The sequence below is a fragment of the Glossina fuscipes genome, unplaced genomic scaffold (assembly GCF_014805625.2).
Source record: "Glossina fuscipes isolate IAEA_lab_2018 unplaced genomic scaffold, Yale_Gfus_2 147, whole genome shotgun sequence".
NCBI lineage: Eukaryota > Metazoa > Arthropoda > Insecta > Diptera > Glossinidae > Glossina > Glossina fuscipes.
In genome coordinates, this window is record NW_023998490.1 from 2,582,667 (window position 1) to 2,600,240 (window position 17,574).

The 17,574-nt window shown below is 33.9% G+C and overlaps 1 non-coding gene across 1 annotated transcript; it reads right to left on the minus strand.

Annotated features, from left to right (window-relative positions):
• Nucleotides 1-601: 601 nt before the first annotated feature.
• Trnaa-agc lies at nt 602-674 on the minus strand. The gene has a single exon. It is a non-coding gene; the product is annotated as a tRNA-Ala (tRNA).
• Nucleotides 675-17,574: the final 16,900 nt, after the last annotated feature.

Consider the following 17,574-nt stretch of genomic DNA (forward strand, 5'->3'; position numbering starts at 1 on the left):
GGCGCCTCCTTAACCCGCCCACATTGCGCACTTTTCAACTCAATTCTTGAACTTTTAAACTCAGATATTAATCCTAAGCGTATTTATTGGTTTTAGCGCTATCATCGTTATTACAGTGATGTAAAGTTAAAAGAAGTGACTCACTTGTTATGCGAGCGTCCTACCATCGGAGCCAAATTCCCTTGTGTTCAACCGCTAGCTAACATTAATGCCCTACATTTCCCAACATTCATTCATACCCATTGTCTTTACTGTCCCTACAATGTAAAGTGCAAGAAAAATATCTTTGTGACATCGCCATAATGTCACAAATCAATTATTGTTGATTCGATTTGGAACGAATGTCGATTTATTAATTACAATTAGGACCTTTTAGTTCTGATATAAGTTCTCGAAAAAATTGACATCCGCACAAAAAATGTATCCTAAGGATATACATATTATTTACGATGACGTATGGTTTACTTAAGTTAACTTAAGCGTGCGTACGCTGTTTTGTTTTTACATGACTATAGCAATTTTTTTATTTTGATTTAGTTAAAAATTTTCAAACAATTAAAAAAAGGAAGTTGCGTGAAAACCCCAGGTACAACTTCCCTAATGGAGATGCGGGGCATCGATCCCCGTGCCTCTCGCATGCTAAGCGAGCGCTCTACCATCTGAGCTACACCCCCTTGTGACCTCTCGTCTTTTATTGAATTTATAAAAGCAAACGGAAATTCAAGGTTTTGAAAAAAAAAAAAAAATGATTTCAATTTCCTCTTTAACACCATCATTTTTTTAATAGAGATTGAGCAAGCGCTTCCTATATCAGGTCACATCTATATACAAGAGCTGCGTTGCATTCATATCGATTATTGCGGAGATCGATGGAAGTATTTTGAAAAATCAATGTTGCGAGTTATTTTTTCTTGGGAGTTGATAGTTACGGGTAAAATATGTAAACTTATAAATGTGGGTTAATTTATGAATAAATGTCTTTAGCTTTGCCAAGAAAATCAAATATTAAGTTAAGAGAGATAATTACAAGATCACCATAATAAAGAAAAAATAAAGAAAACGATCTCAATTTGAAAATTTGAAACTGCAAATGAAAATCATTTGAAAATCGAATTTATTTGTCCATGTTCAAGCACCTGTTTAGCATTAATTTTATATAGTTTGCAAGCCCTTTTCATAGCCATTAATTGAATCGTTCCCAAAAAGCATCAAAAATTAAAAAATTTGAACAATTCTCTAAACCAATTGCTCTTAACTACTGCGAAAAGATCTATGCCATTTTATTATACTTACTTACTATACCGGCTCTAGGTATCCTCTAGCTATGGAATTTCTCAGAATGGTTGACATTTTCAGCGAATACGATTAATATATACATTTTGATGATAACATTTGCAAGGGTATATAAATTACCTAAACAGGGATTGTTGTGCGTTGACATGATTAAACAATTTCTTTGTTTATATCTGGTCTTGATTTGTTTAAAAGTCTTCAAAACCATGTAAAAAGTAAAATGTTAAAAAAAACCCCGCCCACATATATGACTGGTGATGCGGCGCATCGATCCGTGTACTTCTCACATAATAAACCAGCTCTCTACCATCAGAGCATTAACCCCTTATTGAATAAGTCATCTTTCGTCGAAGCAATAAACACACAAGGTAAATATGTCGATTCTTTTGTGTTATTGTCGCCAAAGTAGTAAAGAAATTGTTTGAAAAATTGTTTTTGGATAAAATTTTTGTTTATTAGCGTTGTTCTCAATTATTCGACATGAAATTCTAATTTTTTTTTTTGACATCTGGTCACCTCTTTCGTGTATGGTCACAAGAATTGCTTTGCTTTCATATCGACGACCAAGTGTTATTAAGATAAATGAAAGAATTTACAAAAAACAACATTAGGGGTTCCTTTTCGTTTCTTTTCTTTTCTTTTATATAGCTTTGTTGATCTCCTTAAACTTCGGATGAATTAACATAAAATATCATCAAAGCTCTTGACATGTTTTTACTTAAAACAAGAGCATAATATTTGGCCTACACTCGCTATATGGTACGCACTCTGATACTAAACCGATGGATATATTGTAGTTTTTGTTATTGTTGGTAGTAGTATTGTTATGAATTGGACCAATAACACTAAAAATAAACATAAGGAAGCGAGAAAGCAGCACAGACTCATATTGGATACAATTACCTGTGGACATAAGCGACAAATAAACGCACATAGATATATATACAAAAAAAAAAAAAAAAAAAAAAAAAAAACTACTATTCGTAGAATGAGTGCAATAGGCAAGACAAAAGACTTCTCCGGAGGCGTTAATTCTTAAAGGATAGCTGACCATAAGCGCTCTAGGAGTCTGTTAAAAAATGCAGCCTGAGCGTGGGTTATTTTAATTTCAAATAAAGAACAGAAAACACAACGCCAAGATTTACTATAAACATTTTACCATAATTTTGATAACAAATCAATTGACGCTTATACGCTACATGTATGTAGCAAACAGCTTCGTTCGTTTGCGGCAATATATGGGATAAACCTTTCAATTCCCCATAAAGTGACACAATAATTGATTTTATAACCAGATATATACATATATATATATACACACATACATACATAAATATACAGCCACCGAAAGTGTCCAAGTAAAGTCCCTCGATTGACTTTACGGCTGAACACGCTTTCCGTTTGTTTCGTGTGTGTCTCTCTTATTTCTCCTATGTTATACATCTTGTTTAATTTAAGTACTTACAACAATTTGACTTTTGCACTGTAAATGTAATGCATTTGCACAACAACTGCGAGGAATTTCTCTTGTGTGCTGTATTGCGATCTGTTTCGTTCTGTTCTGTTCTGTTCTTTTTTTGTTTTGTTTTGTTTTGTTGTCTTTTTATTATGCCTATAAATGTTAACAGGTTGTAAAATAGTCGTATGTGTGGAGAGGTATCATTTTAAAGCGTGTTAATAAAATAACGGAATGACTCACTAAATCTGAAGTATGATAGAAATATTTTCATTATTCTCGTGGACAATAAGTCATTATCATATTGGGAGTATATTATGTTAACCTAAATTAATATGAAAGATAGCCTTTTCCCACTTTATGCACTATGCCGAATGGACACAACTGTGTCAAGTGATACTGGTCTCTTTTACATAATACACTTAAGCATCATTTAAAAGATGTTTTTCCTTCTTTGTTCTTTTATGTTAGAATCAAATTCACTGTTTACTTGGCCAATGGTAAAGTAGGTCTATGTTATTATTGGCCTTTAGTTTAACGCAAATACAAAAGCCCATGCTTGTCATTTAAAAGCAAGCTTCCCTTGTGACATTTACATAAATGCAGCTGCCTTAAGCGAATATATGATAAATACTCACTTTGCACTTTTTTTGAAGTGTCTTACTTTGCCAATCGGGGGATGCAAAATTTCAGATTAATCCTCACTATAAAGAATTGTGAAGAATTTATATACGAGTTTTTCTCGTGCCTTTTCTATTCTTATAAACATGAATATTCACGGATCACTCTGCTGTCCCCCAAATCTTACATCAAGTCTAATGAAACAGAAACTTAGTCAGAAACCAAGAGTAAGACCTTAAAGCCCCTAGCATGAAAACTTTACGGCAGGTCAGATTTCAACCCACGACCATTCAGTGGTTAGCCAAAAACCTTTGCCTAAACATTCACTCAGGCGAAAAATTATTAGTTAAGTTATTGAAAATATTCTTTTCTTTCTCATTTTTTATATCCATTACCGGAGGATCGGAGTTAACTCATTTTGTCAGAATATTTGCTGCACCCGAAAGGAAGCGTTAGAGATCCTATAAGGTATATTTATTCCTGGTCAGCGTGGAATTGTAAATCGATCTAGCCATGTTTGTGTCTATATGATATGCGTTGTTGATATTCTACAATCGCAATTTTTCTGTTGAGAACGGGAAAAATCGGATCAAAGGACACGCCCACAGTAAAGTGTTAAATGAAAGCATCTCTGTTTCATTACTCACTTTACACAATTGCACAATGATGAAAGATAGAAGGCTGAAAATATAACCAATCAGCCGCACCCGCTCAATGAAATGGAATTGATATGATAAAAAAGCGAATAGTAGTGAGTATGCAAGAGTCGGCCCCAGCAGAGTTCAACTCGTTTACATGTTATATCTTTGTTTTAATTCCTCGTTTTTCAATTCCTTGTTATCCACTGGAAAGATGATCACAAACTTGCGATCTTCATGTCGCCAAATTTCTGATTAGACTGAAAAAACCTAAAAACGCACATAATCTTCACTTCAGATCTAGTTGTGATTGCCTTGTCACTTGCGACGTATCCGTGGTCCATAGTAAATATGCGGTAAAATAAAACGACACTGTTACCTAATTGTAAGGCAAAAATAGATTTAATGGATTTTTTGTTACGACGAACTAAGATGAGCGATTAGATGTTTGGGACCCCAGTCGGATTATTTTACGATCTTTTCAAGTCTGTCTGCGGTTATTTCAAAATTTTCCCTGCCAAGCTAATTACAAGTATATATGTGCATATGTGCATCACGTGTGTCGTGTTCAAATACAATAATTGTGGCTACCATCTTTAAAGCTACGAAGTAAAGAGTTAGCTAATGACTGAAATGCTCGCTGGCAATGAGTCACCTCGCCGCACGTACCGTTGTTCATACAATTCATTTTTAGAAAACAGTTGACGCAAGAAAAATTTAGCGTGTACTGAAAACGGTTCATATGGCAAGAAACGTAATTCCTTTTTATGCCCGAATTTTTGGAAGAAGCATTTGCCTGTTTTTATTGCTTTCTGTGCCATAGGTGGAACAGTCAGTGTTGAGTATTTTAAAGTTTTTAATTCACGCAATATTTTTTATACATCAGACTGAGCACTGAGACTTTAAACTGAAATAATAATAAAAATTGGCGAAATTTGTTAATTTTCTCTTTAAGCACAAAATTTGTTTTTAAAAAATTGTAATTCTCACTATGTGCCCTTAAAAAGTAAAAAAAAAAAAAAAAAACAAAATTAATCTTGGAAATAAATAAACACAAAATTCAAGTCTACTTTAGTCTCTTGCGTCTCGATGCGTTATGTACGCCCTGCATGTTTCTACACATGTAGTAAAAAAATTTCAAGTACATTTTAACACTTAATCATTAAAAAACTCAAGTACAGTAAAATATTTACGAAACAAGCATAGTCTTCATCATTAAAAAATCTTAAAGAAAAATAAAAGAAACTGATGTAATTTTGAATTCAATGCAAGGTCGCCTTTGCATTTTCGAAAGACTTGAATATATTCATGGAAATCTCGTTCCCTTCTTTTGTCAAATATACACAATGGCCCAATATGGCCTGCGAACAATGGCTTAAGAAAGTGAACTTTTCCTCTACTGAAATTTTAAAATAATTTTAACTTGGATGTAGAAATAAAAAAAAATCTAAATCTAAATAAGTTCTATTTATTTTAGAACTGGTTTAGCAATGCATCTCTTGAGATATTGAAATTCAAGTTTATTGGAGCATAAAATAATTGCAACCTGCGGTAAGAACTAATACATATTTTCATAAAAATATTTTTAAAAACATATTTTATGTAAAAAAATTCTTGAATTTAAAAAAAAAAATTTCCCCAAACATTTTATGTTTGCTTCTTTATTATTTTTACATTGTTTATGGCAAAGAGGTGTATTAAGTTTGTGCGGGTGTGCAGCACCTACAAGGACTTGATATGGACCCGCGTTGTCATTATAGCGATCGATTCGGAAAGTGTTCGACTAGAAGTGGTTCTATCGATCGATTTAAAGGTAATTCTAATCGGTCTGTCCGTCCATTCGATATTATTCTGCTTAACTTACAAGCTGCCACTATTGAGATATTTTGATGAAATTTGGTAAGCCGACGTATTTTCGCCAAAGGACAAATCCTGTCGAAAACGGTTCGAATCGACGTAATTCTTCGATCATTTACCATACAGTGTCTTATTTTCAAAGGAAACTATATGAATAACTATAGATTGGTGTAAGAAGGTACATAAGGATTTGCCGTCACGTACTATAGCGATTTTACTTGCTTCTATTTTGCGGTATACTTTTTTATTACATTATGTCTCTTATATTATCGCAATTGCCGAAGAAGAGAAGAAAGAACACGACAAATGAAGTTCGACTTCGCGGCTCGAACGTTTTACTTCATACAAGCCATATTTACGAGATCGCTCTGTACAATGTATATGACCGACTAATGTATGTGCATATGTTTTTGTGCCCAACGTACAGGTCGGGGTTTTGAGATATTTTGATGAAATGTGGCACACTAACATGTTTTGACCCAAGGACGTACCCTATTGCAAACTGTTGTGTGTTGTCACTTATTTTGCCTCATTTCGCCTTATTTTGAAATGTTGTTATATGAAAATAAAATTGTAACTTTTGAAATTTCTCAACAAAAGTCGCTTAGCATTAGTATTACGACAAAATATTAGTATGGAACACTTGGATTGGTTGAAGCAATTGTTCCCTCCCCTCTCAAATACTCCATCCTACGAAAACTAAATCTTTATACTGTAAAAAAATTTAATTGTCAATATTTCGTAGTGAAAGAAGGAATTTGGACCACGTATATTCATACTTTGGATACCACGGCACATAAGCATTCTCAGCATTCTCATATGTAAATCCTTATATGCCAAAATGGCCTCATTGTTAGTGTTTTATGATGAAAATTTGTCCGTCATATTAACTTGATATAACAAGTTAGTGGACCAACTTTGAAGCACATCGATCTATACAAGATTTTTCATGAATAGCAGGCCCTTCCGAAAAAGATTTAAGTCATACCAGCAACTTAGCAAAAATATAAGTTATACTTTTTAAGCCCGAACATATATAGGGATTATCATGAAAACAAGCTCTTATACGCACAGCAAATCTTCTTTCTAGTTTTTTGGACAGACACTGAATAACTGGCGAATTTTCGGCAAGAAAAGTAAGGTTGCTAAATTTTAATGTTTTCCGCCTTCTCCAATATGCAGACTTTTTTGAAAAGTTTGCCGTTGCCTGAAAATAATGTGTAATATTTGATGTACTCTTACCAAAACGAGTAATGTAGGGTATCTTGTGTGCCTGGAAAATTTGACTTTCTTAAGAAACATCTTAACACCTCAGCTTCAACTTTAAACTGTAACGTACTCCGATAGGCGTTAGACAGGCAACCGTACAAAGTAGGCGTACCCTAAATTGAAAGGACCACCCGGAAGTCATATCTAGATTTTAATCAGGTAAGAGTGAAGATATCAATATCTTTAAGTTTCGCTTTAATCATGAGGCAGATTGGCGAGCCAAAAAAAAGCAGAGAAAAACTCAAAACATTTCATATGAGTTCAAGTCGATATCATATTGAGACCAACTACCGGTTCATGACCGGAATATATGTTTGGAATAGATATTTGTTGTCGAGCAATTTGTGGAATGGACTGCAGGTGGGGTGAAGGAACAAAACAATATACATTCAGCCAAATCAACTAATTACCCTGAACGTTTGCTTGCTTACTCGATATTTAGTATTTTTTTTTCTTCGAAATCTCTGCAATGGAATGAATGTAAAAAGAAGGGGAAAACGAGTAGGAAAACTTAAGGAAAAATTATTTGCAATTTCAATTTTCTGCTTTAAATATTGTTGAGCTTATGCCTCGAACAAGCCAAGTCTAAGTTAATATTTAATATTTTAATTAATAATATTTTGAAATATCATTATTCAAGAGAGACTCGTTTGCGTTTTTCAGCAATTTAAGAAACTATATTGAAGCCAGAAACGACAGATCGACCGGTATATTCAGCATGCACTTAAAACGTGCTTTCCAAAATAAATGTATTATAAAAGCACACATGCATATATACATGAAAAAAATTATACGTATATGTTTTGATTTTATTTCATTTTTTGTTACATTTTTATCATGATTAATTTTGTTTTGTTTTTTGCAGAAATATCAAAATATTTATTTTTAAAAATCCATTAAATGCTTATCATTGGTTTTTTAGACGACTTTTTTCAAGTTTTCAGAAAAAAATTTATTTATTTAGATCCTTTTGTGTGTGGCTTAATCATTAATCACACCTCTACTACTTTATTTCAATTTTCCATAAGCATAAATCTTTAGGGCTAAGCCTACACTGATTTAACTTTTTCCTCTTGTTTCGATTACCGGACTACAAGCTTAACAAATCAATTTTGTATTCCTTACAGAACGAACCCTCCAATGTATCCTGGCATTGTACGTAAAACTCTTTTTGCCGCACGCGCGCTTACACGCTTACACACACGCAGCATGTTGTCTCGCACGCATACACACGTTGTCCATGAAATATAACAAATAAACGCTAAACATATTTCACACTTGTTGCCACTGCTGCTTCTGCTGCTGTCGCTGTTGCAACTACAAATTATCAGTGGAGAGCTTTTACATTGTTTAGCATTTTTTATTTATGGTTAATGTTTCTTACGATGAACAATATGTTTATAATGTACGAGAGAGTGAGTGTGCGTATGCAAGATTTTTCATTTAATACGGAAATTGATTATCACTGCAGAGGAAAAACATTTAATACAATACGAACGTAATTTTAAAAAAAATTTCATTTCATTTTGTAACTCAAGAAATTCATTATCACGATTACTTACTATACGCAAGAAAATATTTATTTGAGTATAGATCAACTTACCGGGAGCTACTCAACTTAAAAAGGCAAATATTATCCTTTTTGGAGTCTCTCCCGATCATTTTTAGGCGAGGAAATAAATTTTTTATACCCACGACATAGGGGAGCATGTAGAACCAAAAAGAACTTTAAAAATAATCGACAAAAATTAAATGCACGCAAACGGGGCGTAACGTAGTTTTAACGGCGAACTTAAAAGAGAAATTACTTGCGATTTTCTGTCTTCTGTTTCCTAATACGACATATATCTCCAGATATTCCAAAGAATTTATTTAAAAGGTCTCAGAGTAGCTGTCGATCAAAGCAGAACTAAATAGTTAGGGTTAATGAAGTAGTTAAGCTTCGAATTAATATAGAAGCTAAACTAAAGGTTTGGGTATAAGTATCCGAAGTTAACGTCCCAGTTAATCGACCAGTTAGTCTACAGGCTAAATTAAAAGCTAGGGTTAATGTTCCAGTTATGATTTCCGATGCGGTTATTCCATCTCAGTAGATAAAGAATAAGACTTTAGGTAAACTATGGATTAGAATGGAGGTTAAAGTAAAGGTTGTGATTTCCGCTATGATCATTCTAAACCACATGCTAGGAAGTAACAGCCCAGTTAATGTTTGATTTACTATATAGACTAAACTAAAGGTTAGGATTAATGCGCTAATTATGATTCGTGACGCGGTTAAGTTAGCTTAGTGGTTAAAGAATAAGATTTTTGGTAAGCGTTGGATTGGGAGAGAGTCTAAATAAGAGTTTTCGATTGCGATTTCCGCTATGATTAGTCTAAATCAGTATTGAAGAAGAGGAATCCCAGTTAGTTTTTATATCAGTATAAAGTAAAAATTAAAGTTAATGTTGTGATTATGATTTCTGATACGTCTTTTCTAGATCAGTGGTTAAAAGATAAGATCTCGCTTAAGCCTTGAATTAGTATAGAATAAAAATCGTACCTACGTTTACGGCTATATTTGCTGTTACGGCTATTAGAAAGTAACAATTCGGTGCAAGGTCTCAGTTAAGCTTTGGATTAGGAAGCTAAGTTATATTATTATGGTTTCCGGCATGTTCAGCCACGATTAGTAGTTAAAACATTGTGTTAAGATTGAGGCTAAAATAAAGATTGCGGGTTATATTTGAGTTGGGAGCTTCCTTATTAACATTTTTAATTTAGTAGTTAAAAATAAGGTCTAAGTTAAGGTTTGGATTAGGGAATGTGCTAAAGAAAGCGTTAGGGTTAATGCTTGGATTCCGGTTTCAGCTCAACCCTTTCTTAATCAATAGTTAAGGCCAAGTTTTCAAGTGGGCTTCGGATTAGAGTAGAGACCTGGCTAAAAATTAAGGTTAGCTAAAGATAGCTACGGTTGCACGCATGACTATTCCCGATCGATAATTAAGAGATAAGCTGTTACTTAAGTTCAAAGTGAACGTTAGGATTAATGTTTGCATTGGGATTGGGTCACCTTTAGCGTCAGAGTTACATTAGATTAGTAATAACATTGATATTAAGTGTCAGGTTTTAGATACCAAAAAGTGAACATAAATCGAATTTGCATTAAAGTAACCGCCGGCTCTATAAAATCTATTTAGTTGCAGTAAATTTTCTGATCGAGAAATTTTTAATTTGAACATATGCTCATTCAATTTCTTTAATAAGATTTTAGTTTATTTTAAATATTATATTGTGTATTAAGTTCGTGCGCATGCATAGAACACCCAGAAGGAATCGACCGATTCGTAATCACTTTCTGGATCGGACCACGATTGTTTGTCCGCCTGTACGCATTGTATATTTGTGCTTGACCTACCAGTCGCAATTTTTGACAAAGTTTGCTACACCGACATTTTTATACCGAGGACAAATGCTATTGAGAATAGTTTGGATCAAGCAGCTTTTTCGACTACTTCCCATGTCATGCCTTATTATGCAAGTCATCGTACAAAAAAGTGTATTACGCGAACTGGTGTAGAGAATATAACAGTGACTTGTGACGGTCCTATAATGTTTTTATTTGCTTAATGCGTTTATAACAGCTATTAAGGCTATTTTTATATAATACATATATATAAATGTATATATTAAATTTTGACGAGCCTCGCCGATTTAAAAATGTTTGCAAAATGCTGTAAATAGATTTAAAACTAATATAAATAAACAAACTAAGGCAAAAATTGAACAAAACGTTTTAGCAAAGAGACCGCGTAAAGATGACTAAAGTTCGCGTATTAAATTTGTAATTAGGCTAGAAGATGAAAGATTTTTTTATGTACTTTTTTATATGGATCGTGCGCATGCATAAAAGATTTAAAATTTATATTAATGATTAGCTTAATGGATTTTGGATGAATGGTTGAAATTTTAATCGAAACAATGAAGTTCATTGACTTTGAATCAAGATCTGATCCATAGCGTCAGAATTTAAGAAAATATTCGCTTGAAATGAGACTTATAGGCCCATTACTCTTTAGATTTATTATATGAAATTTTAGAAATTCAACTTTGTCTATATCAACATTCACGACGATCATTATAATTATATTTGCAATAAATTTTATGTTTCTACCCGTGTGTAGTGTATACCACCTAGTAGTAGAAGATGTGTTTAGATAACATTAAACACAAAGTGCCAACATGAACAAAAAGTGTACAACAAAATATAATATATCATTTTGGCCGGAAAAAATACATGAACAAACATACATACATGAAATCTAATTGATTTATTTATAGATTATAACTCATGTCCAAGGACTATGTTATTGTAGTTCGAAAGCAACAAAAGCAATGAAGAGAATGGAAGGGAAGTGAAGAGTATATTTAAATGAAAAGGCTGCTGGCCAAGAAGTAGAGTGTTGTCAGCATACAAATACTAGATAGCCTCAGTATTTACTATAAAATGTATAACGATGCCAGTAAAGGTCGCATAACATACAATTTGCACCTATCAAAAATTTATCATTGTAAGCAAGCATTTCCTGCAGCGCTCTTAAGCACCTTCTAGTTGCAAATCATAGCCGCTGACGATTGATATACAAAAGGAGTCTAAATTCCTTTTTAAAGTATTACTGGTACCAGTGAGTTTTAAAGAATTTACAATAGAGGAAGTTATTGAATGTGTCGGAAATGGGCCTAGATAGAACGATTATAACCAAATATAAGGCATGGTTTAGCCTTGAGCGATGCGGTCTTTAGCTTCTTAATCGCGGCTCATTTCAGTTTCAGCGACAGGAAAAAGTCGTAGGTCTGGTGAACACAATGATTGACGCCTAATTATGGTGTTGTTTTTGCCCAAGAAAATACGAACAAGCAATGACGTTTGGGGTGGCGCATTATCGTGGTGCAATATGCATGGCTGGTTGTTGGGGACATGTGTACCGACATAACAAAAGAAAAAGAGAAACTCGAAAATCGAATCTACGTAGTCCACGAAATTCGAAAAGTGCGTTTTTTTCAAAACCCGCCTCTTAAAAATATAACTTAAGCCAAACATTAAGATTAAGTTTTATGAAATAAAAATAAAAATGCAAGAAAAACCAACCTCATGTATAGGTAAACAATGGAAAAGGGAAGAAAAAAATTCATGTAAGACCGTAGCGTAGCGGCGCACGCGCAGTGTATAACGATCCAAGCTAGGAGTGAACCATTAAACCGAGGCAGGCGCACGAAAGCTAGCCAACTGAAAATAGCGAACATGTTTAATTTAATTTATTAATCAAACGAAGTTTAACAAATTAAAAATTAATTTAGATCCGTTGTAGGCAAGACATGAACATTAAGGAGAGTTGGTTTAGCAATATTTAAAGAACCCGATATGGAGATGAAAGTATAGTTATCCTTTAGATTTTTGCAAAATATCCTAAGCGGACCTAAAAGCTCATAATCACATGCGCACTATGTTTTAGGAAAATAAAATTTCTAGAAGAACTGTTAAGTTCTCGTAATTGGGTGGGAGAGTCAGTTCTACCATTTATCAACCAAAACAGAAATGCCTAGAATGACAAAGTAAACGTCCGGCTAAAGGTAGCCATCTACTTTCAGAAGTGGCAAGAAGATGATGAGCGACTGTCCAAGTAAAGTGGATGTTCTACCGTCTTCGCCATATTCGCTATTTTTTCTGCTCATATGAAGCTACGACTTATGGTTACCAAGGCTTCAATAACGCGTAGTTTCGAATTTCTTCAGCAGACCTCGATCGATTTATTCTTTCAACACATAATCCATATTCTACCGGAAAAATAGTGAATTGAGTGACTTAGCAGGGAAAACATTTTGAACGAAATCTCATGCTTCACTTTTTGCACTAGATGTTCAATTTTTAAGAGAAAAACCTCAACTGTTGTATATATATATATATATATATATATACAATAAACTATCATTCTTTTAATATTATTTCTTTCGTACAATTATTTCTAAGCTTAGCGTCAGCGGGACAGTTTACATCAGACAAAAAATCTCTTTACAAAAAAGATTTATTTTTTAGCTTTCGTGTGTGATAACGCATTCTAAGCTCTTTGTCATTATTTGTTATTTGATCATCTTTTCAATCACGTTTCTGCCATTGTGCTACTGATGTAAATTGTTAATGTGCAAAAGATTATAAGCGATTAAGATAAGTTGCCGCTTCTCCTTAAACGGCAGGACTTTTAATTTAATTACAGTAATAAATAAAGAACAATTACGAATGTTAATTCCATTCCACCATCACTATGGTTTTCGCATTCTACTCTCCAAGTATTTTTATTTGATACCCATATCACTAATATTATTAAGCAAAAATTAATCCACCACATTCACTTTGGAATTAACCCATTTTTAGGCAGATAACATATCTTCATATAAGGAATGTACCCAATTGTTTTTAAACAGTCTGTTTTGTTTGCCTTATGATAAATAACTACTGTAACTTTGTGTGGCCATAGTCGATTTGTTCCACTTTTGCACGTAAAGGGTAGAGTGTTTCGTATAGCTGGTGTTGAAAATTTCAGCCCTCTAGCTTTAATAATTTCCGAGCAATCTCTAAATTTTTGTTAAAAAAAAGGGAGTTGCGTCTAGTTTATGCCCCACGGCGGGCACCTGCTATGACCAATTTAGCCCATTTTCAACACCAATCTGCGTGCAAACACTACAAATTTTTCTATCAGATTTGATATCTTCATTTTTGTGGCAAGAAGAGTGCCAACAACAAACACCACACAGATACGCAGACGGACAGACGTGACTAAATCAATTCAGAATTTCACGCTGATCAAGATTATATATGCTTTATATGGTCTCTGAAGCTTCCTTTCGAGTGTTACATATCTTATGAAAGGAAACAAAGTGAGTATACACCCGTCTTACAGCGGTGGGTAAGAAAAATCACTCAGTAATTAAATTATAAAGCTATAATTCCTTACGTCGTTGATTTGAATGCTGATAATATTGGGCATAAAAATAGCACGTGCTTTGCACGTCAAGCAACATAATCGTCGCTAGACAAATAGACGAAACGCCAGAAGAGTCTTAGACAAATTTATAATTTTTTATATTCTATTTTCTATTTTATTTATTTTTTTTTTTTAATATGACCAATCAGTCAGGCCACGTCTCCTATATAGGTAACACGGTAATGGTCAGGAAAAAGTGATGGAAATGACGAAAGAGAAGGGAATACGGGCATGGTGGCTGCCGTCTAGTGCGTGTGCGCCCAACCGATAAGCCGGTTATGTCTTTGCCGACCGAGCAATGGCTATAGCTAGGACCAAAGCAAACTATAGTCGCGGACACTAACTAGGTAGTATATACATATGAACACACTATACTTGTGGGAAGTCATACATAGCACTGATTGGTATGAAAGGTTCGAGTAACGCTTTATAAAATTTCCTTACCTGTTTCATTAAAGGCTTTTTTAAATGGAGCACTACATGCAGAGCCGTCGTAAAAGTGGTTCGATATAATTCACCTTTAATCGCGTACGTCTTTGTGCCAAAGCAAATGAAAACGTGTTGGAAATTTTTCACAAGCGGACAAACCAGCAAACGGACAGACATAATTAAATCGATTCAAAAAATGATTTTGAATAGTTTGGAAGAGGTAGAGGCAGAAATAGAGGTAGAACTATAGGCAGATGTACAGATAGACGGACCTATCTCAGGCCGTCGTGGATGTAGGAAAAACTTTACATGTACTTGCCACTAGTACTGCATGGTGTAAGGAGAAGAAAATATTGGAGCAGTGTATAGAAGTGTTGACTGTATTTACACAAAAATTACGATTCATTACATTTTAGAACCTCCAGGACTCTAGGCTTAAAACTGATTTATAGAATTCCGTTGAAAATAGATCTGCAAAACTTTATTTCTCCTTTACGTAAATTAAAATAAAAGCTTTGAACAAATCTCGTCCAGCTAAAATTTTCACAAATTCCCACTGACAAATTAAAACAAAGACTTGCTTACCATCCAAACTCTAGGACCCAACTCTAGACGTGAACGCGTTGATTAACGTGCACACATCATAAGATATGCGTGAGACATATTTCGTACTTTTGCCGGATTAACATTAAAAGTCAACAACAATTAGGCTAAGACTTAAACAACGACTGTTCATTTGATTTAAAATTTTCACAGCCTTAGCTGAATGCAAGTCCCAAGTAATAGGAAATCGGTAATTTCCGACAATCTCGCGTATATTTGGACTCTAGTAAAGGAGACTTGTCAGAATTCTCTATGTATTTCGACCACTTATTTAGAAGTTACGAGCGACTTTGGTGACCGTACTTTTGTGATTCTTCAAAAAAAAAATGGAAGAACGCAAATTTCGCTTGTTCATTAAACGCTTGAGCAACATATCATTCAAACTCAACATTGCCTTGGAAAGTATTAAGCGGCAGTTATTCTCTTTCCAAAACAGTAATTTTATGATTGTTTACTGGTTTTAAAACAGCTCTGGGCCATAGCGACTATTTTCTTTTTGCAAATCTCAAAAGAATGCTCGATGGCTAGACATACTAGACAAGGATAGAAGTTAATGACTCAGCCCCGGCAAAGTGTATATAAGACCAATTTAATTGCTTCTCCTTTAAATATATTTATTCTTTCCAATCAACTTGGTCGGGTTTTATCGCTCTCACTGCAGCACTTACATAACATTCCGTGTTAACAGGGACCACACTGCTAACCATATCTTGATTTTTGAGCGACTTTGACGAGGTTTTTTCGCTCTTGGCTCATCTTTTGCACGATGTTCGCTCGACTGATCGGTTGTTTCCGCATCCAAAATTCATCACCTGAAAATTTTGAAACTTGGTTGCGAAACCAAATCACTCATAGTACACCAAGTGCAGCTGCAACATTAAGGACGTTTATAATGTGAAATTTGGCGTAAATGCTACCAATTTAAAAACCAAATAAATTCTTGTATAGCAAAAGCAGCGATTGAGTTAATGTACCTCCACCTGAAACGGATATAAACATTATATAAAACCCATGAAATAACTATTTTGATTTTGAAATGTTAGTGCGTTAAAGTGCCATCCTGTTTGCACTTCTCATGTATATGCATCTAATTCGGAGAACTTGACTACGAATTGATTTCTCATTCTTCATCTTCCCGCTAAGAGTGTCCTTTTGAAGAGTATGTTGGCACGTTCGTAGGTATAAAAAAACGACTTTTATAAGTTTCTTACGTGTCGTACTTAGCTTTCAAAATATTGAAATTTTTTTTCCGATTTTTAATTCAGTAAACCGTAAGCGGAAATGCCTAAAGGTCAAATATAAAATTCTTTAACCGTATTATGAAGCACGTGAAGTGCAATAACCCCCAAGCGATTCCATTCACATAGAGAATATCGCACCCAAGCCAAGCTTAGCATTTTAAGTCCACTTGAAAATTATATGTGAAACAAATTTTGCGTAGATTACTTGAACGTTACAATGATTTATTACTAAGCCAATACAATTAGGTTGTGTTTAAAATTAATTATCTTTGCTTATGTTTTTTACTTTTATTAAAAACGAATACATTTTTTAGTTTCTTATAACCCTTTTAAAACGACAAGGTTCTGTGGTGTTATTGTGATCTGTTTTTTTTTCTTTTCTCTCTCAAGTCGTAAATAGAGTTTGTCTAAACTAAACTTACAAGATATTGATTGCGTCATTCGATGTTTTTTGGAAACTTTTTAAACGAATTTATAAATAAAATGAGTCATGCTAATAAAAAAAGTGGAGGTCGTTTAAGGCTGGTTCAGTTTTTCAAGTGTCGATAATTATAATAAATGAATTCTTCATAGAAATGCTGTATAGAAAATATTATGTATAATAGTATAAGTAATTGATTTCAATATTTTTTCTTTTTTTATTCTATTCGGCAGAATTGTCTTTTTTTTCCGATTGAATTTCCGCAAATAATTATTAATGAACCATAAATTGTGGATCAGTCATCCATGCAAAATCTATAATATTAGATGAACAAAAAAGTTCACGGCGTTCTTTTAACCAACATTCAAGCATAGTTTTCTTAAATCTTGGGTGACCGATATGTCCTGATTTTCGCAAGATGCCTTTTGATCTCAGTTTTACGTCATTCAGATAATTATGCTGTCAATGAAATAAAAAACGATAGACCCAGACAAGGTTCATCCTGTACTGTGGACTTAAAACAATTTCCCAATCAATCTCTGTCAATTGTTGCCGAATCATTAAGCATGTACGTGGTCTAACATTGCCTTAATTAAAGACGACATATTTCCTATTGGTCTATTCTGAACGCCTTATTTCAATCGCACTATTGATTGACATCAGCGAATGTGGTTACGATTGAAGATCACTTTAAAATCTTATCGAAAAGGAAGGATTAACTTAGGCT